Here is a 15,392-nt window from a genome sequence, read left to right as displayed (position 1 = left end):
CAAAACTAAGAAATCAATATCAGTATGACATTATTAACTAAACTATAGACTTTATTCAGATTTCATCAGCTTTTCTACTCATGTCCCTTTTCTGTCCCAGGATATAATCCAGGATACACTGCATTTAGTCAGTCTCAGTCTCTGCTGATCTCTACCTGCATTCCTTCATCCTCATTTTCTGTCGAGGAAATTGAGGCTCAGGTGATGAAGTCACTGGCCATGGTCACAGAGCCACTAGGTGGTGGAGTTAGAATTCAAGCCCAGGTCTGTCTGACTCAAAACCCAAGTCTTTACCATTCATAAAGAAATGATCAGAAAGAAATCCAATGTTCTGAATCAGATCAGCACACAGAGAATAGGAATCTCAGAGGGAGAAAAAGAGACTAAAGCACAGAGAACTGGCTTTACAGCTTTAGAATGCTAACGCAGCGCGATGTACTCGAACCATGGCCAAAGCCTGTGCTATCTGTTCAGTGAGGAGAGACTCGGCTGGTGAGTGTGCACCTTGGGAGTGAAGCGAAGGAATCAAGCTAAGCTCTGGCTTAGCCACTAGCAGAGGGGAGCCCCCAAAGGGCCAGACTGCCCACTCCCTGGCAGCAAAGCCCACTGCAGAGCATCCTCATAGAGGCAAGAAAGTCAGCAGGATGAGGGCCAATGATGGGACCACAGAATTCATTCAACAGGTATTCCCTGGCAGGTCCCACTGCCCAGAGCACACAAAGGAGTGGCTGCAACCAAACCAGCCACCGCAAACTTGGCCTTATTAATACCTTTCATAAATCATCTCTGCTTGCCTTGCATTTTATGTGTTTAAGCTGCAGGGAGGAAGAAACAAGAAAAGAGTCCTGGACTTCTATTTCTTTAGGGGAAAAGAAGGGATCCTGATGGATCAGTCGGTGTGTGCAAAACCAAGGGAGGGCCCCCTGATCCTTCCTGGACCCCCAAACCCTGGGTGTCAGGCCCAGGTCTGGCTGCTCCAGCATGGGGTTGGGCGAAGAGCAGGTGCTGATGACTATGTGTTGAGCATGTGAGCAGGTGAACTAACTAATTTGCATGTACTCCAGTACCTGGCACAAAACATGGCACCTAGCAGGGACTCGTGGAGAAAGAGAGAAATTAATCCACTTATTTAGATCTGTGCCAGTAGGTAAGATTCTGATTGGCACTTGAAATCCTTTCAATGTTTGTTGACCACACGGATGAGCCATGATTAGGTTCTCCAGGGCTAGATTGCTAGTCTGTGGATTGCAATCCATCAGCACAGAGACACAGTGTGCCTTAGCGGCTGTGGATACAGAATCTGGGGCTGGAGATCTTAGGTTTGTGTCCCAGCTCTGCCATCGACCGATTGTCTGGCCTAGGGCAGGTCACTTAACCTCATCTGTAAAATGGGAGATGAAGATGGTGATATTATCTACTTCAGAGAGTTGATATGAGGATTACATGAGTCAATACACATACACACATACATACCCAAACGTGCATGTGTGTTTTAATCTATTCATCTGGAACTTAGCTCAATGTTATGACTGAGCCTGACCCATAGTAAGCACTTGACAGGGTGAGCTATTATAAGAAAACTTCCCTGCCTCCTCTCTCCCCCAGCTTCAATTCTGATTTAAATGCCCCTCGAAATTGGACTTAGATGCACGTTGTGTGTGTGTAATCTATTACAAAATCCATTTAAGTTAGCTAACACTAGTGATTGTGCAATGACTATTTTTAATGCTAAATAAAACCAAAAATCTTAGTGCATCACGTAGAGCAAGGAGAAGTCCTGTCTTGTGTTTCTGTTGTAACACATATGCATGTGTGCACTCAGGATGGTGATGTAAAACAAATTTCTCCCAGAAGGCCACAATAAAAAGTTTGAAAGTCATTGCCTCAGGAGGGAAATGCTAAATGGTCTTCCACAGCAGAGAACAGGGCTGGCTAGCCCCCAAATGAGCTTTGCAACCACTCCCTCCTTCTGCCCTCTGTGGCCAAACTACCTCTAGGAAGACTTCCTTCCTCTTCTCCTCGCCCCGTGTGCTATCCTGTGCTGGGCAGGTCTATGGTTTATACAGAGAATTACTGGGCAAAGCCCAGATAGGCGCTATACTGGGTCTTTCACACAATTTAGCTCGAGTAAGCTGCCCCACCAGTCATGAAAGTGGTTCTCAAAGTGTGCCCCCACCTCCGCCTGGGGAGCTTGTTAGAAATGCAAATTCTCAGGCCTCCGCCCCCAGATCTACTGAATCAGAAACTCGGGGGCTCAGCAATCTGTTTTACAAAGACCTCCAGGTGGCTCCAGTATAATCTAAAGTTGGCAAGCCGCTGCCCTGTAAGGAAACTGTTTTGCCTTTGGGGAAACTGAGGCTCAGAAAGAGGAAGTGACATCCCTAAAGTCAGCCAGGGAGGAAATGATCGAGTCAGGATTCCAGTGCAGTCACCACACAGCAGTGCAATTGTATGTGTGCCCATCCCTCCCAGTAGATAGTGAGTTCTTCCTGGCAGAGACCAGAACTGATGTATTTCCATTTTCCAGCCTTTACATGCAAGTCAGCCTGATCTACAAGTGCTCTATGACCTCCGATGGCTGGATAAACAATCACACACAGGCATTAAATTCAGCCAAGATGGATGCTCCCATTGGGTTCAAATGGGCATAAAAACCCCAGGTGGGAAGAGGTGATGCACACGAGGATGGGGAGGATCCACTTCTTGATCAGCAAAGCTCCTAAGAGCCCCTCATACAAGTTGTAGCCCAGAGCCAATTCCTGCTCAACTTTGCACTCTCGAAGGGGTGTCAATTCCCAGTGGCTGTGTGCACTGGGGATGGAGTGCGGTAGGAGCCAGGAAATGGTTAACAGTCTGATAAAGTAAAAAAAAAAGAAATCTCTACTGGTTGTGAGACTTTCCAATAATGAGAAGTCAACACAATTAGACAAGGCACTAAATTTGTGTGCACAATGCCAGCTGTCACTCTTCTTGACTATCTCAGATCAAAAACGTATTTTATCTCCTAAGTTATTAGACATGATAGGGCTATTAAGTGGAGATATTGTCATAAGAAATGTAAGAACATAAGAAATATGTTGCTTGCTTTGAAAATAAACATCTCACCTTTGCTTCTTCTTCTCTGTGAAAAGCTGAGAGAAATCAAACTATTAACTTGGGTCTTTCCAACACACTCGCATCCTGTCATCTTTCCCCCAATCAGATCCAGGATTTTAGCTGCAGTCTTTCTCCCTCTCATTCCAGAATGTCTGTATATGTTGGAACTATGGAACTGCAAAGCCAGGCAGAGATGCTTGTTAGCTGTAGTCCATTCTGCTTTCACCAGCCATAACAAAACTTGCCACTATTCCAAGGCTCTGTTTGCTTTGAAAGGAGCTCATCCTCAGATGTCTTTCTAAGTGCTTATCCTTAGCCTTTCTTCATGTCTAACCTGGATCTGGAAGATCTCACTCTTTATTTCTACAAGTAACAGGGCTGCTTGTCTGGACCAAGAATGGAGCTTGAGCTGATGATATTCTTTGCTTACATTCACTGATTGCAGGGGAGCTGAGGGTTTCCTGGCAGGAAAAAATTTATATATCACTCAGGGTCCAGGATAGAAAGAGGGGACATGTTCAAAAGAGGATACTTAAAAGAAGTTCAGTGAAGAGACTATTTGCAAGGGTGGGCAGGGTTCAGGGACGGTGAAGCACCCCAGGATTAGCAAGAGCAGGGAATCATTACTACCCTTGGTGTGAAGAGGTGAGGGGAGGGGATGCTCACTGGAATTTGATGAGAGTCATAGCTGAGGACAGGGGCCACTGATAGCAGCTGTGGCCTTGGAGAAGAGAGGCAGCCTCTGCCAAGCCACAGTGTAGCAGTGTGTAAGGCTTCATCCCTCTCTCCTCCCGCCCTCCAGTCTTCGGCTGGTGTTCTGCATTGGTTGAACCCAACCAGAAGCCAGAGGGTAAGGGAACCTGGCTGATGTGGTTGTACCACTCAGCATCCCAGGGCACAGAGTAGAGTGGCAGAGAGTGGAGAGTGGCTCTGGTGAGGTTGGGGAGATCCCCAGCACACATTGAACCCTGCCCACCATGGAGGTTAGGATTTACCCAGACAAGATAGAATTGAGGTAGTAGAGACCCCAACTCCATCGCACGGGAGGGATGAGGGCCCTGAGAGAATGTAACATCAAGTTGTTTAGTATAATGAGAGAGACTTTACAAGGAAAATGAACACACGTACTGATGAAACTTAGGCAATAGTATGCCCCTGGGAGCAAACAGCTATGTCCTTGAATTGAAAGAACCTAAATGCCTCACTGAATTCTGTGACACTCAGGGCTCAAACAGCCTTGCTGTGGGGACCCACCTTCACCAACTGGGCACACCAGGGGATTGTTCTCCTCCCTTCACAGGGATGATGAGGTCCCTAGATGGTGGCTTGAGTTGTAGGTTCAGAGGCACCTGAGTGTCTCTGTACAAGAGCACGGCCATGTTCACTCCTTGTCTCTCTAGGTGAGACAGTAAGCAATGTCCAGGTCTGTGATGTGCACACATGTAAGCATCCCATGGAACCCCAGACCTGCTTGGGACTGTAAAAGGCTGGACTTCTAGAATCCAGAAAGAGAAGACTTTACACTAATGCATGTGTTCTTCACACGCTGCTGAAGCCTGGGACCATTTTCCATCCTTGTGGCTGACCTTCAAGGTAGGGATTCTTGCCCATTTTTAGAAATGAGGATTTGGTTCCAAGGCAGCAGCCTGGCAGGTCATAAACTCCCCTTCCAGGCTCTCCCTCGTTCCCTCTGCTTCTGCCACACCAGCCTCCTCACTTGGCTAGAACTTGCCAAGCTCATCCTTGCTCCAGCACATTTATACCTATACTTCCTTCTGCCTGGAACATTCTTCCCCTCAGATATCCACGTCATACACTCCTTCACCTCACTTAGATTTTTGTTAAATGGCACCTCTTCAGAGAGCCCTTCCCTGAACACATGACCAAAAAACTCCCCTTCCCACACATTTCTTTCTACTTCCCTACCCTGCTGTAGCTTCAATTACAAGCTGCAATCATCCTTGTTTTTGTTTGGTTTTCTTTACTCCTTTGTTAGCTGCCTGCCCAAGGCTCCATGGAGGCAGGGATTTTTGTCTTATTCTTAAGACAAGTGCTTAAATCCCTAAAAACCACATAAGGATATTTTTTAGGTGAAATTCCCATAACATAAAATTAACCATTTTTGAAGGTACCATTCAGTGGCATTCAGTCTGCTCACAATGTTGTGTAAGCATCATCTTCATCTAGTTTCAAAACATTTTCATCACCCCAAAAGAATACCTTGTACCCACTAAAACAGTTGCTCCCCATTCCCTCCTCTCTTCAGCTACAGCCTCTGGCAACCACCTGTCTGCTTTTTGTCTCTGGAGCTGCCCATTCTGGACATTTCCTAGAAATGGAATCATACAGTATGTGTCCTTTTGTGTCTGGCTTCTTTCACTTAGGATAATGTTTTCATGGGTTATCCACGTTGCATCATATATCAATACTTCATTACTTTTTATGGCTGAATAATATTCCATTGCGTGAATATACCACATTTTGTTCATCCGTTTGTCAGTTGTTGGACAGTTAGGTTGTTTCTACCTTTTGGCTATTATGAATAATGCTGATAAGAATTTTCATGGTTTTTTTGATTGTATACCTAGGAGTGAAATTGCTAGGTCCTATGATAATTCTATGTTTACATATAAAGGTTTTAAATAAATATTTGTAGAATGAATGAGTGAGTGAATGAAAGAAAGAATGAATGAAAAATTCAGGTCTTCCCAATTCCCAGACTCTCTATTCTGCAACATTACCTCCCTAAGGAATGAAGGGGACCGAATGACCCTGGGTAACCTGAGGTGTAATCTGCTGCAGGGTAATGCCATGCACTGACTGGCACATAGTAGGTGTTCAATAAAGTATTGAGATATATAGAAGTAATGCTGCAGTGACCATTTTTGTGCATTTATTTTGTCTCCATTGTTTATTGTTGATGTCAGATTTTAAGAGGGAAAATGACTCTGTCAAAGAGGATGAACTTCTAAAATTCTTTTAATACGTACACCAAGTTGGTGTTTGAAAAGTCTAAAATTTTTTTCATTACTAGTCTGGAGAGTGTTTGGGCTCATTTAGATTGTTCTAACTGGTGGCTGATTGCCTCCTTTGGAGGGGACTTTCTTCTGGAACTGTCTCGACCATCATCTCTAGCTAGCTAAGCAGTTAGCAGGGATGATGATTATTGTTGGTTTATTTTTCCCATTTCTGGGTCTCAGTTTCCCCACCTGTATGATGCACTCCAGATAGTGTGTGCTTCTTGGAATCAACAGTCTTCTTTCTCTTGAGCACTGGCCCCCCCTTGAGCCCCGGATATACCTTGGTCAGTTGGAATTTCTGTTCTTAGAGGCCTCAGGAATGCAGCCTGCTGGAAGTGAGGCTAAATTGTTCTTCTGAAGAAAATGTCCATTTGGAAAATGACTTCCCATGTCGGTGCAGCCATGGGCTTGCCTTTCTGGAGGGACATGTCTGAATGTGTTGCACTTGGCGGCAAATGAAAGCTGAATGGTTTAATACTGCTATTAGTGATTATTTGTATGGGGCTGTAGGTGTACATAGCACCTTACAATGCCCAGAGGAAACTGAAACAGAGGGCAATGTTTCCGCCCTCAAGAGACATCCTGCCTTGGCAAATAGTGAATATGGGCGCCCGTTGGAACTAGATGAACTTGCTTAAACCAAGACTGTCTGAGTGACTGGGAAGATGGAGTTGGGAGAAGGGAGCAAAGGAAGGATTTCTCAAGTGCCTCTATGTGCCCAGTACTTAACAGACATGATCTCACTTAATCTGCTAAGTAATTCTAGGATTTAGGGTTGTTCATCTTCACTTTCAAGTGAGGAGATTGAAGTCTAGGTTGGCTGCTCTTTCTCCCAATTGTGTGTGTGTCGGAGGGCAGGGAGAGGGTTCATGATACCACTGCGGATACATTACCTGGGTGAGGATTGCAGGAGAGAGTAGAATGTACTAGAATCCTGCCTGACTTGGAAGTCGGGCTGAATATATGGGCTTTGGAATCAAATAAACCTGGATTTAAGATTGTCTCCCACCCAGGAACCTGGCATGAGTCACTTCGCTTTCTGAGCTTCCGTTTTCTTCTCTGTAAAACAGGGATAAGAATCACTTCTACCTGGTGGTTCATGTGAAGATTATATGAAACCATGTATGTACAGTGCATGGTACCTAGAAGATGTCAACAATTGTTGATCCACCGCCAGAAAGAGCTGAGAAGGGACAAAGGATGGGGAAAGTATGGCGAGTGCTGTTGCTCACAAGTCACTTAATAACTGGGTGCCTCAATTTCCTCATCTATTAAATAGGAATGATCAAGTGTCTTCCTCATGGGGTGAGTAGGAGGACTGAACGAGTTAATACAAGTAACTGCATTTAGAAACTCTCAACACATCTCTGCTATTATTCTTACCCCTCTTGACATTGGGTTGGATCAGGAGGCCCCACAGAATGAATCATTTGCTGGGGTGGGGAGGGGAAAGTAAAAGTCACATGAGGAATGTTTGATCCCCTAGCAAGGAGAGGAAGCATGTTCTGGCTCTTGGGTCCCAATGTTTTCTGTCCTACCTCTGGGCTCTGGGCATGGGGGTCTGGTTGGATAACTGGCATCACCCATTCTCGAGATAAGAGCTATGTTAGGAACCTGGTCTGCCAGACTGGGGACAGGACATGAGCAAATTGTGAGTTATTATCATGGAAGAGCAGAAGAACCCTGAACTGGGGATTTCCCTAGCTGTGAAGATGGTGACCTAACCTCATTGAGATGCTGTGAATTTGAACTCTGATTTTATATAGAAAGAGAGACACTGCAGGTACGTGTTAAATATTATCATTTACTGATTTATTATTAACATTCACACAAAGGAAGGGAAGGGTGGGCACATAATGAGCTTTTGCACATATTGTTTCCTGCATGGAATCCCTACCCCCATCCCCTGTTTTTTTTGATTTTGGATTAACATGTATGTGTGTATGTGCAATATATGCCATACACCATGGTGTTGACTGGGGCCTTATCTCCTAGAGCTGATCTCAAACAGTAAGGCAAGTATCATCTACTTCCCAGGTCCCATGCAAGCTTTCCCTCAGACAGAGGAGGAACCCAAAGACTTCTTTGGTGTCTTGATGAAATCTGAAATCAAACATGTAGGCCCATTAGCGCTTGCCACTCTTCAGTGAGATAACTTCACTTCTTAACTGGGGTGTCAGCTTAAAGCTCACTTTTTCTAGAAGATGCCACTGATGGCCCTTGCCAGAGGTCAAGTTCCCCTGTTACATGTTTCCACAACATCCTGGACTTCTCCTTCATCCAACTCACCACAGTTTGCAATGATTTGTCACGTAATATATTATCACTCCCTCCACTAGACCACGAGCCCCAAGAGGGCAGGGACTGGGTCTTTTCTCACTTCCATATCCCTCAGCAACAATTGCACAGCAATCGGTAAACCTTCAATAGAAACTTACTGAATGAGGAAATGGACAAAAAAGAAAGCATTCTGAGGGCAATCATGTAAAATACATGAACATATACATTAAAGACCTTATCTTTCTGCTTGAGCAGCAGAGATGAGAGCATAGAGCTTTGGCAAACCAGGTTGAGCTCAGCCTTTGGGGGCCAAACCCAGAAGAGAGACAATTATTTTTTATTTTTCTCATCTGCTTCTTGTTGCCGGAGATGCCAAAGGCAGCTGAGTGTAGGCTTCCCTGGGTCCAGAGGGGAAACCTCCCAGGGTCTCACTGCTGGAGGCTGGCCTCCCCTGCCAGGTCTGGACCTCTGTCTGGGGTTTCATCTATGCTTTCATGTCTGGCTCCTTCCCCTGTTCCCCTCCCCACTGCTTGAAAATCTTCTTCTGTCTACCTTTGTTTTCTGGAAAGTGCCTCATCTCTCCCAGGAGAGCCCAGGGCCCTGTCTCCACTCAGAGGCTGGAGACCTTGCGCTGGACTTGCCAGCCGGGCCCCAGCCAGGTGCCCTGCCCCCAACTCCAGACCCCTGTGTAGCCTTGACTTCTCTCCTCAGAAGCTGTGCTGGCTGGGCTGGGTGGGATCCGGCAACAGTTCCCACCAAACTCCCAAGCTGACTGCAGACATTTGTGCTGTCAACAGAATTGCAGAAAATGCAATTCGTGTTGTTAATGAGCAGCTTGTTTGGGTAAACAAACCAGGTGAGGTGAAAAAAGTGATGCTCTCCAGTAGGAAACACAAGTGAACATTAGCCAGATGGAGAGCTGCGCGCTTCCCCATGCTTCCTTTTCGGCGAGGCTCTGGGTGGCTGGAAAGGATGCTGCCTGTGCTGCACAGGAGCTGGGACTCTGCGCACCTGCCGCCTGGCTGGGTTTCCTCCTGAGGGAGCAGAGCCACCTTGCACCCAGCACCATCCTGAGCCTGGCACCGTGCCTCCTGTCCTGCCAGGTCTTTACCTGCTGTGTCATTAGTTCTCATAGCATCACGCTGGGGAGGAGGGTTACGGAACCCATTGTACAGTGGGGGAAACTGAGGCTTCGAGATGAGAGAGGCTTGCCCAAAGTCAGGAGGGTGGATCTGAACCCAGGTCAACCTGTCTCTTCTAGTCTATGGTCTCCCTACTCTTCTACACAGTTCTCTTTGCCCTCATCCCTGCCTCCCCATCCCCTCCAGTCTAATGAAGGTGTCTGTGGCTGCCACTACCTCCTCCCTCAGACTATGAGGCTGAGGAAAATTTTAACTTCCCACAATGGGAGTTCCCTACCTGTCTGGTCAGGGTGGCATGGCTTTCTGAAAGTTGTGCAGGTGGATCTTTGACCAGCTTCCCCATAACAACAAAGTGTGTGTGTGTGTGTGTGTGTGTGTGTGTATGTGCATGAATGTGTACAGTTAACCATCCATTCCAAGAGGAACTGGCTTGTCCTTGGAAAATCAATAATTTAGGGGCATTCATATCCTCTCATCATAAACTGCATACCCTGTTTTGTTAGATCATTTAGGAAAACACACACATACACAAACACACACACACAGACGGATATGGGTATATTTAACAACATGAATGATTTGGGTAATTTCAATGGCTAAATCTGTCCCCCCATACTGACAGGGCCAGGAAGAGGGAGGTTCACGTTGCTGGCTCAAGTCTACATGTTTCTGACTCTCTCTCTACATTGCTCAAGGAAAAAAAAATCCACATTACATTCATATGTTATAATGCCATGAGTTATTTTCCCTTTAGCATTCAGGGTAAAGAGTCCATTAAGCTGTCATCAGCCACATTGCCAGCAGGAGAAGTCGGGGCAGACAGTTTGGCTCTAGCTGCCTGGAGCACACATGCCCTGCCCCGGATGAACGCTCTGTGGTATCCGTGTGTGCACTGCCCCAGAAGCAGAAATCTATTACTCCCACTGCTATTAGAGAGATGATCTGGCTGGGGAGGCTTGCTGTGAACGCAGCCACCATTCATTATTGTGCCCTTTATACGTATTATATCTTTTTTACTACAGGAAAACTGTGGCTTGGGGAGAGAAAGAAACTGTGTCACAGAACCAGAGCATGGCATGCGCTGGGGTCTGATCCACCCTCCGCCTGGCTCTAGACCCTGTGCACTTCATCACTAGGTATCCAGCTTCTCCTGGAGGGTTATTCCATGCAGGTTACTTATGCAATAGAAGCTCCCAGATTTTGAGGGGCCGCATATGAAATGTCAGGCCCCTTGGGTTATCTCATTTAATCTGCAGCACGGCTCTCTAAGGCATGTGTTTTTACCAGCTCCATTTAACAGCTGAGAAGACAGACTCTTGGGAAACGGGAAGAGACTTGCCCAAAATCACTCAGTTCAAATGTGGCTGGAGTGTGTGAAGGAAGAGTTTGTTTTCCATTCTGCTACACTGCCATCCAGCTAGGGACACAAGCCCGCAAGCAGAGGGACTTCTACAGGCAGCTGACTTTTCTGAATTCAGATGCATTTTCACAGAGCAGCTTAGCTCCTTCCTCATGTAGGTGGAAGCCTTCCCTTTGAATGAACCAATTATGTTCAGAAAGTAAAAAATAATGTATGCATATTAGCTAATGAGGATGCTGCTCAGATATTTTTAGCTGAGCTGAGAGAGAGGAGAAAAGAGAATGAGACTTGGTAGTTGTTTTGGGAGAATAGGCAGCTTGGGAATCAGACAGCCCTTTTGGCACAATTTTCAGCTCTTCAATTGCTTTCGATTGGGTGACCGTGGGCAAATCATCCCCGCCCCTGAAAATGCATATCAGGGTACCAGCCTTTCAGGGGTGTTGCAAAGAGTGAAGATAATGTGAGTAAAGCATATGGTCAGTGGTCACCAACTGAACCTATGATAATTCTTCATTTATCAAATACTTATTGCTGAGTCCTCAGTGTTTGTGGATATAAGAATTTTATTCTCATCACCTTCCTGTGAAGCAAGTATTCACAGTATCTTCATTTTCCAGATGAGAAAACTAAGTTAAGGTTAAGGAATTTGCTCTAGGAGGGCCAGAATTCAACCCCAGGCGGTCTGTGTGCCCTACTCACCACACAGTACTGCCTCTTTTGTTCCTAAAGAGATTTGTCTTTCATCCGTGGGGCAGGGCTCACAGGAGGTTGGGTCATTATTTTTGGGAGGTAGAGCCACTTTTGAGGACCTCAGTCAGCTACCTACAAGTCTAAAACCACTCTGTCATTGAACTGGGTCAGAGGATCTCCTCCCCAATGTCATGGCCACTCTGACTGACCAGCAAAATCTCTGCTCAGGCCAAGAGGTCAGAGAACTGTTGTATTACTCTCCACTCAGACACTAAGGCAAGTGTGTCACTGACACTCATTTTTTGTGCTTTGATTTGTGAAGTGGGATATATACTAGGATTGAAACTTGAGAATTCAACCAACTGCATTTTCTGCTCACAACCAAAACACTAAAATGGTTATGGAAGGCTTAGGAAAAGGGATAGTTGAAGTAATTAGGGAAACATAATATACAATACATACATTAATAATATATATAAGTGCATATGGGAAAAAATGTAAAATAAAGGAAAACTGGCAAGAGAGTCTAAGAGTACAATGGAGCAGAGTCCTACAAACTCTTACTTCCAAAAGGGTGGAGTTACATGATGACCATCCTCAGTGTGGAAGAGATGAACAGGACGTCTGCAATTTAGGCCTGAGTCTTGTCTAAAACACTGGTTAGCCAGGTGGAAATGGGAGCAGTTCTAGGGCAGGGGGACCTAGAAGTCCTGACAAATAGAATTAATACCCAAGGTGATATGAGAAGAGCCAAGGTCTGGTCTGGGAAGATAATACACAAATAAAATTTTAAATTTTAAAATTTTAAATAGAGGTAAAAATAGAGGTACAGAGAGAAGGAATGTGGAAGAACAAACTGCAAGGCAGTGAGCTGGAAAGCCCAACGATCTGGGCACCTGGGAAAGGCAAGGGGCTCAGCAAGGAGCAAGGTCAAGAACACAGAGATCCTTTAAGAATGTCCAGCATGGGACACCAAGAATAAGCAAGGTGGCAGAAGGGACCATACCAGGCCAGACTCTGTATTGTATCTAATCTACAGGCCCTTTTGTTTATAGCTGTATCCCTGGCAACAAACATTAAGCACCAAGAACACAGTAAGGCCACTGGAAATGTTTACTCAGTGCTACACTGAGGGGCTGGGGAGAGGAAAGGGCCTCAGCTGGGAGTGAAAGACAGTTCTAAACACAAGACCTGGCACAGAGGAGGGATTTGGTATATGAGTGAATGGATTATTGATTGGCCCTCCAAGTACAATGTTCAACCAAATGCACTGACTGTTGTAGGAAGACAGCAGAGGGAATGCAGGGTCCAGAGCTGGAGGTTGATGACACTGGGGAGAGAAGCAGGTGGCCCGTTAAGGCCCTGTTAGGTACTAATGGGAATTCAATTCATGTTGGCATCTGGGTACAGCTTAAATCAGTGGTTCCCCACCTAGTTGTGGAGCTGGATCACCTGAGAAACTTGTTAACATACAGAGTCTCTGATCTTGCTTCTGAATCAGAATTTCTAGGGTCAGAACTCTGGACTCCATACTAGGAACAAACATCACTGGTGATGCTGATACACATAGCTAATTATGGGAACCAAGGCCTTAAATCATCCATTCTTACTGGCCTTTCTCAGAATTTGGCTTTTTTTGTAACATTTTTTACTAACTTATAATCATTTTACAATGTTGTGTCAAATTCCAGTGTAGAGCACAATTTTTCAGTTATACACGAACATATATATAGTCACTGTCACATTTTTTTCTCCGTGAGCTACCGTAAGATCTTGTATATATTTCCCTGTGCTATATAATCTTGTTTATCTATTCTGCAAGAATTTGGCTTTTATTGATTTTTTGTTGTTGTTGTTAAGAAGACAACTATATAATAGTTCATGTTGAGCCATTACCAAATGCAAAGCAAATCTGTGTGCGTCATGTGTATTAACACATTTAATTCTCACAATGATGCTGTTAGGAAGGTACTACTAGCCTCATTTTACAAATTGAGGACACTGAGTCAGAGAGGTTACTAATTTCCTCACAGTCACACACACAGAGCCCATGTTCTTAGCTTCTACAAGAAAAGAATTAAGTACACCATTTTCTATCCATGTAAGGCCAGAAGAGGCCTGCAAAGGAATTACATGTGCTATTCATCCTTGTTTTACATTTTTTAACAATATGAAGTTATTGTCATTGATGAATTAATGGTTAAATTGGTGAAGGAAAACCATAATAATATAGAACATTATCTCTTAGGGAACTAACAAATTAACCCACAATTAAGAATTAGAGCATCTGAGCTGAGTCCTGGCTCCATCACTTCCTGGCTGATTTATCTCAGGTAAGTCACTTACACCTGCTGTGTATCAGCATCTTTACTTCTAAAGCAAGGACAACAGCTCTCCCTCATTATTGAGCAGTTGGAAAAATATAAGCCATTAAATATTTTCAAAACAGTGTTGTTAACAATAATGAAATAGTGAACCATACAATCAGAGACCATACAATCAGGTGAGCACACTGGCTAGGGTTACTAACTATGTAAGAGGAAGGGCTCAAGCACTTTTAGCTCCCTCTAAAAAACAAAGACCTTTCCCTTACATCCTATAGAAAAATGAACTCAAACTAGATCAAAGACCTAGATGAAAGAGCTAAAATTATGGAAACTCTTAGAAGAAAACATAGGGGAAAAGCTTTATGGCATTGGATTTAGCAATTTCTTGGATATGACACCCAATGCATAGGTTGCAAAAGAAAAAAGAGATAAATTGGATTACATCAAAATTTTAAACTTTTCCGTCAAAGGGCACTTCAACAGGGTGAAAACGGAACCCACAGAATGGGGGAATGTATTTGCAAATCATGAAACTGATTAGAAGTTAATATCCAGAATACATAAATAACTCCTACAATTCCACAACAACAACAACAAAACAACCTGATTAAAAAATGAGCAAAGGACTTAAATAGACATTTCTCCAAAGAAGGCATACAAATGGCCAATAAGCATGTGAAAAGATGCTCAGCAGCACTAATCATTAGGGAAATGCAAATACAAACCCACCTTATACCATTAGAATGGCTACTATGAAAAAAAACCCCACAGAAAATAACAGGTGTTGGTGAGGATGTGGAGAAACTGGAACACTTGTGCCTTGCTGGTGGGAATGTAAAGATGCAGCTGCCTTGGAAAACAGTTTGGTGGTTCCTCAAAAAAATTAAAAATAGAATTACCACACAATCCAGCAATTTCACTTCTGAGTATATAACTCAAAGAACTGTAAGCAGAGACACAAACAGATATCTATACACCTATGTTCATAGCAGCATTATTCACAATAGTCAAAAGGTAGAAGCAACCCAAGTGACAGACGAATAGATAAACAATGGAAAGGAAGAAAGCTCTGAAATAGGCTTCAACATGAACGAAACTTGAAGACATTATGCTAAGTGAAATATACCAATCACAAAAGGACACATACTATATAATTCCAATTATGTGAGGTACCAAGAATGGTCAAATTCATAGAGACAGAAAGTAGAACGGTGATTGCCAGGGGCTGAAGGAGGGAGAAACTGGAATTATTGTTTAATGGGTAGGTTTCAGTTTAGGAAGATTTTGGAAAAAATTCTGGACATGGATGACAACCATAGTTGCATAATAATGTGAATATACTTAATGCCACTGAATCGTACACTTAAAAATGGTTAAAGTGGTAAATTTTATGTTATGTATACTTTATAATTTTAAAAAGAAAATATGAAAAATAGAAGGTAAAGATATACTTATTCAGTGTACTAAGTTCGAATTT

The sequence above is a fragment of the Vicugna pacos genome, chromosome 4 (genome assembly GCF_048564905.1).
Source record: "Vicugna pacos chromosome 4, VicPac4, whole genome shotgun sequence".
In the NCBI taxonomy this organism is placed as follows: Eukaryota; Metazoa; Chordata; class Mammalia; order Artiodactyla; family Camelidae; genus Vicugna; species Vicugna pacos.
Note: the sequence above shows the minus strand (reverse complement) of the source record.